Raw genomic sequence first — 15,516 nt, forward strand, 5'->3', positions numbered from 1 at the left:
TATGAGGGCATAGTGTGAAAAGGGATACAGAATGGATATGGAGAAGGGACATCTTGAAATGGAGTCACAATATGAAAAGGAGTTGGCATGGTGGCGGTACAGTGTGGAGATATAGAAAGTGTAAAGGAAAATTAGAGATGGGACAGCCATGGTATAGGCCATGGTTCATAAGGGTGGATGGTGTTATCACGTTGCTGCAAATGCAGGTAGAAGCTAGCTCCTCTAGGTGGCGAAAGAGTGAAGAGAGGTCCAGCACACAGATGAAGCAGACCTGCCGTGCAGCAGCGAAACTACCACCAGGTGGTAGCAGAGAAGTCAATCAAGCCGGGTCAAATCCTAGACTGTAGCGCAGTACCAAAGGAATAAGCAAACTCAGGGTCAGAGACAAGTCAGGGGATCAGTAATGGTCAGGAGCAGATATACAAGAGACAAAAGCAGGTCAGGGTCCAAGCCGAGTTCAAGTACCAAGAAGTCCAGACACAAAGGGGACACACAGTCGGGACAGAAAGCAGGGAATATCAGACACGGGTCCAGTCAAGAATAACAGCAGGACAAATCAGGGTGTAACAGAGTCAGCTACTCATGCCGTAGGCAGAACTATAGCTGACCGCCTGCAGGAAGCAACGGAGATAAATCGCAAACCTGAACCCAGACAGAGGCTGAGAAAAATTAACCCCTGAAATAACCAGACCGGGAACATGGAAAGACAGGACTCAAAACCCGGTCTGGATCATGACACTTGTGGCTTTTAGAGCTGATAATGTGCAAGCTGTGTTTGTCGAATGACGGGCACAAAAACCATCAGATTTATCCCTTTATTTATAATGAAGGTCTGTATATTTTCCAATAGGGTATTTGCCAAATGCTGGATACCTTGATTGAAACCAAACAGCTCTGATTATAATTATTTTTTTATTAGTTTCCATAACTATCCTTGGGTTCTACATTTAAAATATAAGACGTCACTGATGAATATTGCTATTTTTTCGCCTGTATTGTGTAAATGGTCTGCAATGATTCTGCATCTGACTTTGAAATTGCACTCCCTGTTAAGTCACATCCTTAAAGCACACCACTTTTTTTTTACTTTTGATAACTTTTTTTTGGAATATAGTAACAATTCTAGTGGAAGTAGTTATCAGATTTGGCTACCTAACCCATCGGCGGGGAAGTGGGGATGTGCATTAATGTTCCTGTTACGCTAATTTCTGTGCCATTCATTTGCTTTGAAATGGGGGGCACCATTGGCTCCATCTGCCTAGGGCACCAAAATACTTTGCATCGGCTCTGAACCCATGAACCCACTCACGGTAGGTAGAGGGCTCCAGGCCCGCACAATTGCCGGCGGCAGCTGGGTGTAAGTAATAGCTAAGACCCAGTCACTGCCCACACCGCCCTGGGCTATTTAACCCGCTTAACGCCACGATCGATAACGATCACAACAATAAGGAGGCTGGGAGAGGGAGGGGGGCTCTCTCTCCCTTCCGATCAGCACCCATGTCATGGCAACATCCATTACAGTTTGTTTCTAGAAAATACCCCTGGAGTCAAATCATCACTACACCTGTAGATAAATTCCCGAAGGGGTGCTGTCAAGAAATATGAAGTATTTATTCGGACTCCCATGACAGCACCACGAGAGAGGGGATCCGCCCTTCAGGAACAGGAAACCTACAGATATAAAAGGGCGGCACCTCTCCCACACATCAGTTGGTTTCCTGTTCCTGAGGGGACGGGATCCTACAGACGGAATCCGGATGGATCCCAGGCCGACTGGTCGGTACAGGTAGCGGGGGGGTCTCCTACCTCGGCCAGGTGCGGAGCTCCTGGAAGACGTCATGGCGGTCCTGGATGGGCGGCACGGCGGTGGCGTGTACAGCAGGGAGCGGTGTCCGGAGGATATCCGCCTCCAGGGAAGAGATCAGCCGGTGAGTATGCCCCCGGGGTCACCCTGCTCCGGCGGCGCAGTTGCTGTGGTCGGGGGAGCCGGCGTGGCTGCATGGTGCCGGGGACCGGGGAGCGCTGTGTAGGGAACGCCCGAGCGTCCCGCGCGACTTCCAGTTGCGCAGGAAGTGTGTGCGGGGTCATGGTGATGTCAGGGGTGGAGCCTGGGGGCGCTTCCGGGTCAGTGACGCCACTGCGCAGGCGCGAAGACTCCAAGATGGCGGCGCCCATCGGAATAGGCGCCGGTAAGTTCCGGGTCACCGGCCGATAGCGGCGCCAGCTGGGGAGGGGGGCCCAATCAAGGGTGGGCGCGGCATGTCTGCTGTCCGGAGGAGGGGTATATAAGCAGGGTCCAAAATGGGTTCCATGCTTTTGGCCACATTATTGCACGCAGTAATGGAGAGTGAACGAGAGCAGCAGCAACGGCAGCAGCGACAATCATCACTGCCGCCCCTAGAGGACCTTCGTCAGGTCAAACAAAAGAAAAAGGAGTCCTGTGACAATAAGAGCGTGCGGGACGAAGTGACCAATCCAGTCATAAAAGCTCTTCTAGACAGACAGGAGCATCGACAGAGAAAGATCCCCCTCATTCTCCGGTACTTAATTGCTGCACTGGTAAGTGATCTACGTGAATGCTCATTCAGTGACGGGGCCTCCCTCTATGTTTTATTTTCCGGGGAAGAAATCCACGAGTAAAACAAAACACAGAATGCGCACTTTGTGCATGCCCATTACTGGACTCATGCCCCAAAAGGTTGTGTCCCCCCTGTATCCAGCAGACAGTGGCGGAAGAATCGCCCGTAATAGCTGCAAGCTTAAAGGACATAGTCAGGGCAGAGATGAGGGAAACCCTGAAATCCCTGCCCCAACCGGAGAGCTTAAGGGGTGGGGACCCTGTGGAGTCAGATTCCTCGGTAGAATGGAGAAGTAAGGACTCCCATGTCTCATCCTCCTCGAAGGAAGAGGATTCTGGCCGGTTTTGTCTGCCGCTTGACCGGGTGGACAAGCTGGTAAAGGCGGTGAGAGGAACAATGGAAGTGGAGGAGCCTAAACCTCAATTACCCATGCAGGATGTCATGTTCGGGGGGCTGGAACAGAGAAAGCGAAGGGACTTTCCCTTGAACGAAAAGATTCAAGATCTAATCCGTAGAGAATGGAAGAAACCAGATAAGAGAGGTTCGTTACCACCAGCCCTCAAACGTAGATACCCCTTTGATGATCCGGCGGTGAACACTTGGGACAAGGCCCCTAAATTAGATGTGGCAATCGCAAAGGCATCAAAAAGATCCTCACTACCTTTCGAGGACATGGGGACGCTTAAAGATCCTCTAGATAGGAAGGCATAGTCCTTCCTTAAAGGTACCTGGGAGATGGCAGCCGGTTCTTTAAGACCAGCAGTAGCCTCAACATGTACGGCCAGGTCCATGATGATCTGGTTGGACCAGTTGGAGTCTCAGTGGAAACAAGGGACGCCTAGACAGACAATTCTTGGGGCCCTACCAGTAATCCAGGAGGCCGCAGCCTTCCTAGCGGACGCCTCTGCTGATGCGTTGAGAATGGCCGCCAGGGCAGCAGGACTCTCTAATGCGGCTCGTAGATCCCTGTGGCTAAAGTGCTGGCAGGGAGACATTCAATCCAGGTCAAAGCTCTGCACTATCCCGTGTGAAGGGGAATATTTGTTCGGAGCAGTCCTGGATGAGTTGCTTGAGAAAGCCGGGGACAATAAGAAAAAGTTCCCTAATCTGTGGTTCACATCCTACCGACGCCCGTTCAATAGAAGGAGATTCGGTCAGGGGAGAAGGCGCAATCCTTCACCTAATAGAGACCGTCCCAGATGGGAGGATAGAAGGAGAAGAGGTATGGGCTTCATGTTCAGGCATTCGTCAAGAGAGTGAAAGAAACCAGGCCAATGACTAGCAATTCCCGTGGGGGGTAGACTGTCAGCCTTCCTCCCAGCATGGTTGCAGATCACCAATAGTGACTGGGTGCAGAACGCAATATCCACCAGACTCAAGTTGGAGTTTAGTTATGTTCCACGGGATACCTTTAAACCAACTCCCTTAAGATCTTCGCCTCTTGAACAAGCTGCTTTAGAAGCAGAAATCTTGAGCCTGTGCCTGAAAAAGGTCCTGGTATAGGTTCCGGAATCGGAGAGAGGTAGAGACTTCTACTCTCCCTTGTTACTGATCCAAAAACCAGATAAATCATTTGGAACCATTATTAATTTACGTTCCCTCAATGAGGTTTTGGTTAATTGCACCTTTAAGATGGAATCCATCAGTTCAGCAATAAAGATGTTGTTTGAAGGGTGTTTTATGGGAGTCGTGGATTTGAAAGACGCGTACTATCATGTGCCTCTCCACAAAGACTTCCAGCAGTTCCTGAGAGTGGCGGTTTCAATGGACGGTCTAATCCGTCATTTTCAGCTTAGTACTCTTCCTTTTGGTCTTTCAGCAGTGCCCCAGGTATTTACGAAGATAGTGGCCGAAGTCATGGCTCATTTGCGGGAGGCTGATATCTTGACTGTTCCGTACTTAGACGATTTTTTGATTGTGGGGAATTCGGTGGACCATTGTCTATCCCAGATAGAGAATGCTAAATGCAGACTAGAGAGCCTCGGATGGATAATAAATTACAAGAAATCCCGATTTCAGCCCCTAAGAGTCCAAAAGTTCCTAGGCTTACTGTTAAATTCAGAAACTCAGCAGTGTCTTCTGCCATCAGATAAGTTAGAACATATACAACAGCAGGTACTTCGGGCAATTAATAAATCCTATATAGGGTTAACTTGCGCTAAAGTGTACACAGGTTATATGCAAAATATCCAGCTATAACAAGTGCAATGACCCCATGAGAGGGCTAATTACCTTGAATAAACTTTAGTTGGCAAGGGAGGAATTATACCGAGGAAGAGAATCTTCAGGAGTGAATCCAAGGAAAAAGGTCCTTCCCACTGATATCTCAGAGTGACTGATTAACTGTTGTCTCTGATGCAAACAAGGGGGTCTAATCTCCCTGCACGCTGCTGTCCCGGCCGGAAAGTAGTGTGCGGCTGGAGATATTAAGCCCCAACCTATGCAGCTTACAGACGCTGCATAAGGGGCAAGCCTGCAAGGTCCAAACAAAAAACAATAAATCCTCCATGACCCTCAGGCAAGCCATGTCTCTGTTAGACTCTCTAACCTCATGTATCCCAGCGGTCAGGTGGGCACAATTTCACAATAGATCCCTTCAGAGAGACGTCCTAGTTAGTAGCAGGGCCTTAGAGGGGTCTCCACAGGGTCAGGTATCTTTAAGCCCTTTGACTCTTACATCTCTTAAGGCCCTTTTACATTTAGCAATGCACCAGCGATCCGACAAGCGATCCGACCCGGTCAGGATCACTGGTGCATCGCTAAATGATCGCTAGTGAGCTTTCACACAGAAAGACCTCACAGCGATTCAGCAGCGACGCAGCGGACGATACTCACCTTTCACACACAGCGATCCTGGCGTCCTCCCGCCCGCCTCCACGCGTCGCTCGACGTCACAGCAGGAAGCCCCAGCAGGAAGCTGACGACGAGAAATGGAGCCGCCCAATCTTGCGCGATCAGCGATGGACAGCGGGGGAGCCGGTCGTTGGTAAGTATCAGACATAGCGATATCGCTAGCAATATCGCTATAACGTCACAAAACCGGTGACGTTATAGCGATATTGCTAGCGATATCGCTTAGTGTAAAACCCCCTTTAGATGGTGGCTTGATGACAATAACTTATCCTCAGGGGTGCCCTGGGTGACGCAGATAACCCACATAATAATCACAGATGCTAGCCTCTTGGGTTGGGGGGCCCATATGGGGGACATAGTAGTACAGGGACATTGGGACTCCGAAACTAAAACCTCATCTAACCAGAGGGAACTGTTGGCGATTGAGTTGGCAGTTAAAAAACTATGTACCTACAGGGTCATCATGTGAGGATCCTCTCGGACAACCAGGTAGCAGTAGCCTATATTAACCACCAAGGGGGAACACCCTCCGAGGCCCTGATGTGGATAACGGAATGTCTTTTTCAGATAGCTGAGGAAAATTTTCAATCTTTAACTGCGCTCCACATCAGAGGGAAAGACAGCATGAAGGCAGACTTTCTAAGCCGCAAGGCCCTAAAGGCCCTTTTTCATTTAGCGATGCACCAGCGATCCGACGAGCGATCCGACCCGGTCAGGATCGCTGGTGCATCGCTAAATGATCGCTAGTGAGCTTTCACACAGAAAGATCTCACAGCGATGCAGCAGCGACGCAGCGCACGATACTTACCTTTCACACACACCAATCCTGACGTCCTCCCGCCCGCCTCCACGCGTCGCTCGTCTCATACAGCAGGAAGCCCAGCAGGAAGCGCCCGACGAGAAATGGAGCCGGACATTCTCGCGCGATCAGCGATGGACAGCGGGGGAGCCGGTAGGAGGTAAGTATCACACATAGCGATATCACTAGCGATATCGCTATAACGTCACAAAATCAGTGACGTTTTAGCAATATTGCTAGCGATATCGCTATGTGTAAAACCCCCTTAAGGCAAGGAGAATGGGCTTTAAACACGGACATTTACAACCTGATTGTCCGCAAATGGGGTCAGCCGGAGGTAGACCTCTTTGCCAGCAAAGAAAACAGAAAGGAAAAAACATTCTGCTCTCTGAACCCCAGGGAAAATCCACTGGCAGTGGACGCCTTCCTAATAAAATGAGACTTCTCTCTGGCATATGCCTTTCCACAATTAAGCCTCTTACCTCTGGTAGTAAGAAAGATCAGAGAAGATCGAGCAAGGGTCATATTAATTGCCCCATTCTGGCCCAGAAGGACCTGGTTCGCATGGTTGAGGACCATGTCAGTATGCGATCCCTGGGTACTGCCGAACCTTCGGGATCTCCTCTACCAGGGGCCAGTCAACCATCCACAAGTAGCGGGACTCTATTTGACGGCGTGGTGTTTGAGAGGGCACTGATGAAGAATAGAGGTTTCTCCAAAAATTTAATTGATACCTGTGAGAATCATGTGGGAATAGTGGATGAGGGCAGGTATATCTCACCCAGATTCCTTTCCTATGTGGCCTAGTCTGGTCAGTATCGCACCTGCTTACTAATGGATAATGGGAGGTGGATATAAAAGGATGCAAGGTGGTTGTGTGTGTGTCTCAGCCTGGGAACACAGAGAGCCTGTCTGTGTGAGAGACACACGTGAGTGGAAGCAGTGCCCACTGCAACTGTGGTTTGGCTGGACGGGAGAAGCCCGCCAGTTGGTAGTTAGGTTGTCCATTGTTTAGTTAGTGCCGGACAGGCAAGGATTTGTTTTATGTTTTATTTCCTTTTGCATTGCTTTCACCGTTAATAAACCTGACCCAGGGTCAGTTATACACGAATCCCAGCTCTGAGCCTGAGTTTCATGCTGAACGCACGTGACCTTTGACCCCAGCAAAGGCGATCCCGGAGTGTTTTATCACATTGTGGTGGAGAATGCGAGCAAATAAGGGATCCTACCCTTTCTCAGGCTAGGACAAATGTAAAAGTGATAAATGGGGTACCCGTAGAACCTGGCTCTAGGCTGGCATATCCTTACATGGTTCTGGAGAATGATTTACTCTATCAGAGAAAAAGTGGGAAGATACGGTGCAACTATTAGTCGTGCCAAAACCCTACCGGCGGCAGGTGTTGGACCTGGCCCACGGACATGTGATGGGAGGTCACCTGGGAGTCCAGAAAACCACCGAAAGGATATTACACTGTTTTGTTTGGCCAGGCATGCATCACGATATTCTTGTATATTGTGAGTCTTGTCCTGACTGCCAAGCCTCTGCACCTAAGCCCCGGTTCTGTAGCCCTTTGGTACCCCTACCTATTATTGAAGTCCCGTTTGAGAGGATAGGGATGGATTTAGTTGGGCCCCTTCCACGGTCTGCACGTGGACACCAACACATCCTGGTCATCTTGGATTATGCCACCCGTTACCCGGAGGCCATCCCTTTGCGTAACACGGCCACCGAGACGATTGCCAAGGAACTGGTGCATGTGTTTAGTCGGGTCGGTATACCAAAACAGATACTCACCGACCAGGGGACCCCCTTTATGTGCAGGGTAATGAAGGAGCTCTGCCGATTGTTACAAATCGAACCGTTACGCACATCCGTGTATCACCCTCAAACAGACGGGTTGGTTGAACGGTTCAATAAAACTCTGAAGCAGATGCTGAGAAAGGTGATAGACAAGGATGGGAAGAACTGGGACTATTTACTTCCGTATTTGCTTTTTGCCATCAGGGAAGTACCCCAGTCTTCCACGGGATTCTCGCCTTTCGAGTTATTGTACGCCCGACGTCCTCGCGGACTATTAGACGTTGCAAAAGAAACCTGGGAGGGTCAGGTCACTCCGTTTAAAACAGTGATAGATCACGTCACACAAATGCAGGACCGTATTGCGGCTGTTATGCCTATCGTCAAAGAACACATGATACAGGCTCAAGGAGCCCAAAAAAGAATCTATGATAGGGGCGCCAAGATCCGTACGTTTGCACCCGGAGATAGGGTGTTGATCCTGGTCCCCACGGTGGACAGTAAGTTCCTGGCAAAGTGGCAGGGCCCCTTTGAGATTAAGGAAAGAGTTGGTGAAGTAAACTACAAAGTATACCAGGCAGGTAAACGGAAACCTGAACAGATTTATCATGTAAATCTGATAAAGCCCTGGAAGGATCGGTCTGCCTTGTCAGCGGAGCTGGCCCGTCCTGTCTGCTCGCATACCGTACCGGAGGTACGGGTTGCAGAGACTCTCTCGGAGCGGCAAAAGACTGAGGTCAGGCAGTTTCTACTTCACAACCAAAAGTTTTTCTCAGAAAAACCCGGGCAGACTACGCTAATAAAACATGACATCGTAACGGAACCTGGTGTCACAGTTCACGTAAAGCCCTACCGAATCCCGGAAGCGCGCCGTGAAGCCGTTTCCCGAGAAGTGAAGGCAATGTTAGAGTTAGGTGTCATTGAGGAATCGCACAGTGCTTGGTCCAGCCCGATTGTGCTAATTCCTAAACCGGACGGCACCATCCGGTTCTGCAATGACTTCAGGAAACTTAATGCGGTCTCAAAATTTGATGCCTACCCCATGCCCCGGGTCGACGAGTTAATAGATCGGTTAGGAAAAGCCCGGTATATTACGACCCTAGACCTAACAAAGGGGTATTGGCAGATCCCTCTGGCTGAGGCTGCCAGAGAAAAGACAGCATTTGCTACGCCGGAAGGTTTATTTCAGTATGTGTATATGCCGTTTGGACTGCACGGGGCACCGGCGACCTTCCAGAGACTGATGGATCGAGTCTTGAGGCCACATAGGCGGTATGCTTCGGCCTATTTGGATGACATTGTCATTTACAGCTTGGACTGGGAGACTCATCTCCAGAAAGTACAAGCTGTAATTGACGACCTGTGGGAGGCAGGTCTAACCGCGAACCCCAAGAAATGTCACATCGGGCTAGAAAAAGCCCGGTATTTGGGGTATGTAATTGGAGGGGTGTTGTTAAACCCCAGGTTGATAAGATTCAGGCGGTTCAGGACTGGCCACAACCTGTCAACAAGAAGCAGGTGCAAGCCTTCCTGGGGATCGCCGGCTATTATCGCCGGTTCATACCCAATTTTGCAGCCTTCGCTACCCCCCTGACGGATCTTACAAAAGGGAAGGACTCCGTCATGATTAAATGGAGTTTAGCGGCTGAAGAAGCCTTCCATAGCCTAAAACGGGCACTTTGCTCTCAGCCCGTACTGGTGACTCCGGACTTCCGCAGCGAGTTTGTGGTACAAACGGATGCCTCTGATACCGGTATCAGGGCCGTACTCTCACAAGTGAGGGACGGAGTGGAACACCCAGTCCTCTATCTCAGCAGGAAGCTGAATAAACACAAGCAAAGGTATGCCGTCGTAGAAAAAGAGTGCCTCGCCATTAAGTGGGCTCTAGAGGCCCTCAAATATTACCTGGTGGGCCGAAAGTTCAGGCTGATCACTGACCATGCCCCTCTCAAGTGGATGCACTTGAACAAGGAACAGAATAGCCGGGTGACCCGGTGGTTCCTTGCCCTGCAGGCCTACACTTTTACGGTGGAGCACCGCCCAGGGGTACAGATGGGAAATGCAGATGCCCTGTCCCGAGTGCACTGTTTGGCGGGTGTCATTGCTCGACCGGAGTGGTCTGAGCAGAAGGGGGGGATATGTGAGAATCATGTGGGAATAGTGGATGAGGGCAGGTATATCTCACCCAGATTCCTTTCCTATGTGGCCTAGTCTGGTCAGTATCGCACCTGCTTACTAATGGATAATGGGAGGTGGATATAAAAGGATGCAAGGTGGTTGTGTGAGTGTCTCAGCCTGGGAACACAGAGAGCCTGTCTGTGTGAGAGACACACGTGAGTGGAAGCAGTGCCCACTGCAACTGTGGTTTGGCTGGACGGGAGAAGCCCGCCAGTTGGTAGTTAGGTTGTCCATTGTTTATTTAGTGCCGGACAGGCAAGGATTTGTTTTATGTTTTATTTCCTTTTGCATTGCTTTCACCGTTAATAAACCTGACCCAGGGTCAGTTATACACGAATCCCAGCTCTGCGCCTGAGTTTCATGCTGAACGCACGTGACCTTTGACCCCAGCAAAGGCGATCCCGGAGTGTTTTATCACATACCCTTCTGAAAAGCAGGAATCAAGCTACCACAAATATCTATGCTAGAACCTGGAGGCGATTCCTGTCCACCTCTGAGTTTAATATCAGGGATGGAATACACACAAAACAGATTCTAGAATTCCTCCAGAGGGGTCACGAATTGGGTCTTTCCACAAGTACCTTAAAAGTACAGGTTTCAGCCTTGGGGGCCCTATTTACCTGTGATATTAATATTTTAATCCACTTTATTTTGTAATTGTCTGTATATACTGTATGTTGTCTCTTTTAATAGCATCTTTTATATTTTTGTAAACACTGCCTATCCTTTCTGGAGTAAATCTATAAATTTACTAGTTTCACTTCTCCTTGCTCTATAACGTACAGCCACTACCTCCACGCTAATTACGTTACCATGTGGGTTGGCTCCTGACCCGACATTGATTTTTACGTAGAAAGAGGAGCTGGTGGCAGCACAGTGTTCTGGGGATTTGGGAGACTCTGGCAGTGACGGAACGGAGGTTTTATGTGTGTATTAGCCACCCTGGGTCTGGGGACATACATACCACCCTCACTGCAGAGTGCCTAATAGCCAGTACACAACAAGGCAGCCTTTCTGGTCCTAGGTGCAGTTCCCTGACTGACCTGAGGGTAAGGGGGGTGCCAGAGAGCTGCAAGTTCCAAAACCGGAACTGAAGGTGGAAACAAAAGTTGTGGGTGGTTATAGGACCCACGACCACTAACAAAGAGTAAATTTGTGACAATTGGTGGGATATAATAAATCCCTGATAACTGGAGGCAACCTCAGCCTCTCAGTTTATGACAGGTGCAATTTTCAGAAGGGGGTCACTTGAGAGGGGATTCCGCCTTTCTGGCACTTAGGGGTTCTGTATATGGAATCTGCAAACTACGCAGCTGTAAAAGTGGGGCACTGGAATTGGTTCCTGGTGGGTCCTTGGCACTCTAGTCCGACACTGCTTGCATCTCTTGCATTCTGCAGCTCTGTGTCCCTGTCTTCACTCTTCTATCGGGTAGTTTGTTATGTAGGACATATACTATTTAGGGCACTGCCTCCATAACACTTTTAATGTAACTTGGGACAGGAGTTGACATTAAGATACCACAATGGGTGGAGAAAGAGATACATGTGGTCTGCCTTGTGTAGCGTTGCTGCAGGCCACAGGCTGGGATGATGGGGTGTTCCATTGTCCTGGAATTCACCGCACAGGAAACCATGGAAGAACTGCCGGGGGCTCTGGTCTTTTCACAAAATGTCAGCAGAGCCCCCCGCAGCAGCGGAGACATAGCGTGACACTGCCACTGGGGACACAGCGCTGCACCGCACACACTTGCCTCCTCCAGTAGCGACCATGGGACCCCGCTTCACCGCAGTCACCACACCCGGCATGGGCGGACATACCGCATGTGCGGCCTGTTTTCACCTTCTTTAGCTAACCTCGTCATGGCCTATTGGGAATTTGGAATTATTATTTCTGCCACTAACCCATTTGTTGAAACCATTATCTGGTATGGCAGATACATCAACGATATCCTCATTATTTGGGTGGGCCAATGTGTCTGCCATACCAGATTTCATTAATTACATTAATTCTAATACATACAGCATCCGCTTTACTCATACTTTTGATTCTTATGGTATTTCTTTTTAGGATCTCGATTTATATGGTGTATGTGATAACAACATATCCACAAAACAGCACTATAAACCTTTTGGGGTCAATACAATTCTTCATGCATGGAGCAGCCATCCCAAACATACTATTAAATCGGTTCCTCTAGGAGAGTACATTAAGATAAAGAGAAATTATAGTAAAGGGGGTTTTACACTAAGCGATATCGCTAGCAATATCGCTAAAACGTCACTGGTTTTGTGACGTTATAGCGATATTGCTAGCGATATCGCTATGTGTGATACTTACCAGCGACCGCCTCCCCCGCTGTCCATCGCTGATCGCGCGAGAATGTCCTGCTCCATTTCTCGTCGGGCGCTTCCTGCTGGGGCTTCCTGCTGTGACGACGAGCGACGCGTGGACGCGGGCGGGAGGACGCAGGATCGCCTGGTGTGAAAGGTAAGTATCGTGCGCTGCGTCGCTGCTGAATCGCTGTGAGATCTTTCTGTGTGAAAGCTCACTAGCGATCATTTAGCGATGCACCAGCGATCCTGACCGCGTCGGATCGCTCGTCGGATCGCTGATGCATCGCTAAATGTAAAAGGGCCTTAACACTCACGATCTTGATAAAGAATTGGATGTATTGGATAATAAATTAATAGATCAAAATTGTCCTAAGTGGACCTTCAAAAGAGCGCGACATTTGGTAGGTGAAAGAAAACGTGAGGATTTAATTTCTCCATATAATCCAATCAGACAAATGCGTAAAAAAAAAATGATTTTTCATACAAGCCCCATGTTAATTTACAATTTAGTCCTCAATTTGGTGAAATAAAAAAAATCATTACCAAATTTTTACCAATTTCACATGAGGATGAATCTCTTGCTGAGATTTTGTCATCTGGAATTAATGTGATATCCGGAAAAGCGCCATCAATTGGCAACCAAATTTCTCCTAGTTTATTTCAATCTGTTCAAAATAATAAAACCTGGATTAATCACAAGGGTTTTTTAGGAGAGGGGGGTGGAGAGAGAGAGACATGGGGGGTTAACACTTAGTGTCCAGGCAAGAGAATCTCTCTCTCTTGCCGGGCACTTGTGGGGTTAACCCCACAGAGAGATCTCTCCCTCTCACCCAGACACTGTGAGTGTTAACCCCACAAGTGCCCGGCGAGAGAGATCTCTCACAAGTGTCCGGGTGACAGAGAGAGATCTCTCTCTCTCTCGCCGGGCACTTGTGGGGTTAACATTCATAGAGTCCGGGCATGCGCTGTGGAAAAAGCCGGTCCGGCGCTGCAAAAAAACGTTACATGGAACGTTTTTTCCAGACGCCGGACAGGCTGTTTTTGCCGGATCAGGCAAAAACCGGATATGCCGCATAGGTATCCGGCGCGATGCGGCAATAATGAAACTGAATGGGGGAAAAACCGGATCCGGTGGCAACCGGCGCCGGATCCGGTTTTTACACTTTTCGCCGCATCGCGCCTGATGCTGAAAACCGGATGTGTGAAAGAGGCCTTATTCTCATTTGCACAAGGAAAGACTAGGAGCAATGGGATGAAACTGAATGGGAGGAGACACAGATTAGATATTAGAAAAAACTTTTTGATAGAGTGATCAATGAGTGGAACAGGCTGCCATGAGAGGTGGTGAGTTCTCCTTCAATGGAAGTCTTCAAACAGAGGCTGGACAGACATCTGACTGGGATGATTTAGCGAATCCTGCTTTGAGCAGGGGGTTGGACTAGATGCCCCAGGAGGTCCCTTCCAACTCTACCATTCTATGAAAGTTGCCTCTCATGAACAAGCTGTGATAAAGATCGCTCTGATCAAAATATGTCGCTTTGCCTTGATCTGATGCAGAGAACAGTTTGCCACATTTAATATTTTTAATGGATCAATAAAGTTCATCAATTTTTTATGGGAGCTGGAACGATACAAGCCTTTTTCTTCATCTGATGCATCAGCTGTCTGTTGGTGATACAGTTCTTCTTTGGAGACCAACCTTTGCAGAAGCAGCTCTCTGGTGTCAGCCAAGTCTGGTGTTTGGAGTCCTGTTGCTGTGCTGTGGAGTTAAGCAGCGGTGTACACAAGCTAAGTGTTGTTACCTTGTCCCTTTGTAGTCCCCAGTAGTCAAATCATGGCTACTTCTAAACATTCCACCATCACCTGTGAGTGGTATTCTTGGAAGGTAGAAGGAGTCACAAAGTGGACATCATGTAAGGTTGCAGAGTGGTGTCACCGAATGCTAAGGAGCAGAGGGCAGAAAAGTCACAAATCTCTGCCGACTCCATATCTTAATAAACCAAACCTCATTAATATCAGTACTAAATTTGTGCTCTGGGAGCTTTACGACCTGGGTTTCCATGGCCAAGGAGCTGCATGCAGCCTTACATCACCAAGCACAATGCCAGTTGGAGTGGGGTAAACTGTCAAATCGGAAATGTGGTCTGTGGAGGGATGATCACACTTCTGCCATCTTCTTAATAAAGAGGAGGAGGAGGGTCGGGGGGTGGCATCACAAATAACCGAGGTACCGTGAGGGGCTTGAGGACATAATTTCTCTCTCCTCTGTCATATTAGATCATGTCAGATGAGAAATTATTTTTAAATGTGACTTCGCTTTTTTTTGGTTGACTAACAGCAATCACATGATCGGGGATGAAAGAAAACAGCCCTGACCGTGTTCTCCAGGGTCTCCGCTATCCTCGGTAGATGAAACCCAGGAGAACTTCTGATGCTAAGGGGAGCTGTTCACTTACTTCTCTGCATTGTTAAAAAGCAGCGCTAAGGAATAAAGCCCCTTATCTTGAAAGCAGTCTATTGCCCAAATGTTCGTAAGGCCGGCAGTGATTTCTCCTGACCCCCCATATGCACACATGCTGAGGTGGGTGCGCAATGTTTTCTCAAAAAGTAGAGCGGACTTCTTACTGAGAAAAAAGAAAGTGAGCATGAGGATATCTGATATTCCGTTTTCCCAAAACTTGCTTTTAGGTTTGACCATGTGTATGGTCAGAGTAAGGCGACGTTCACACTGTGAACGTGGAAATGGCGGTCAGGCGACCGAGTATGCGATATGCACAATGCGACTAGAAAGGTGCGGCCCATTACATTTGGAGCTATGCAGGTGGGGTCTCCAGGAATCCATTAGAAAAAAATGAATTTTACCACACTGATTGTCCTGTCCGCAAGTTGTGGATATGACTGGCTCCGTGTGCTTGTCTGCACTGTGAACAGGTGAAGGAGCTGCTGGATATCGGCAAGCACTAGCCGGGTCCACA

The sequence above is a fragment of the Dendrobates tinctorius genome, unplaced genomic scaffold (genome assembly GCF_039654945.1).
Source record: "Dendrobates tinctorius isolate UK_male_01 unplaced genomic scaffold, ASM3965494v1 ptg000071l, whole genome shotgun sequence".
In the NCBI taxonomy this organism is placed as follows: domain Eukaryota; kingdom Metazoa; phylum Chordata; class Amphibia; order Anura; family Dendrobatidae; genus Dendrobates; species Dendrobates tinctorius.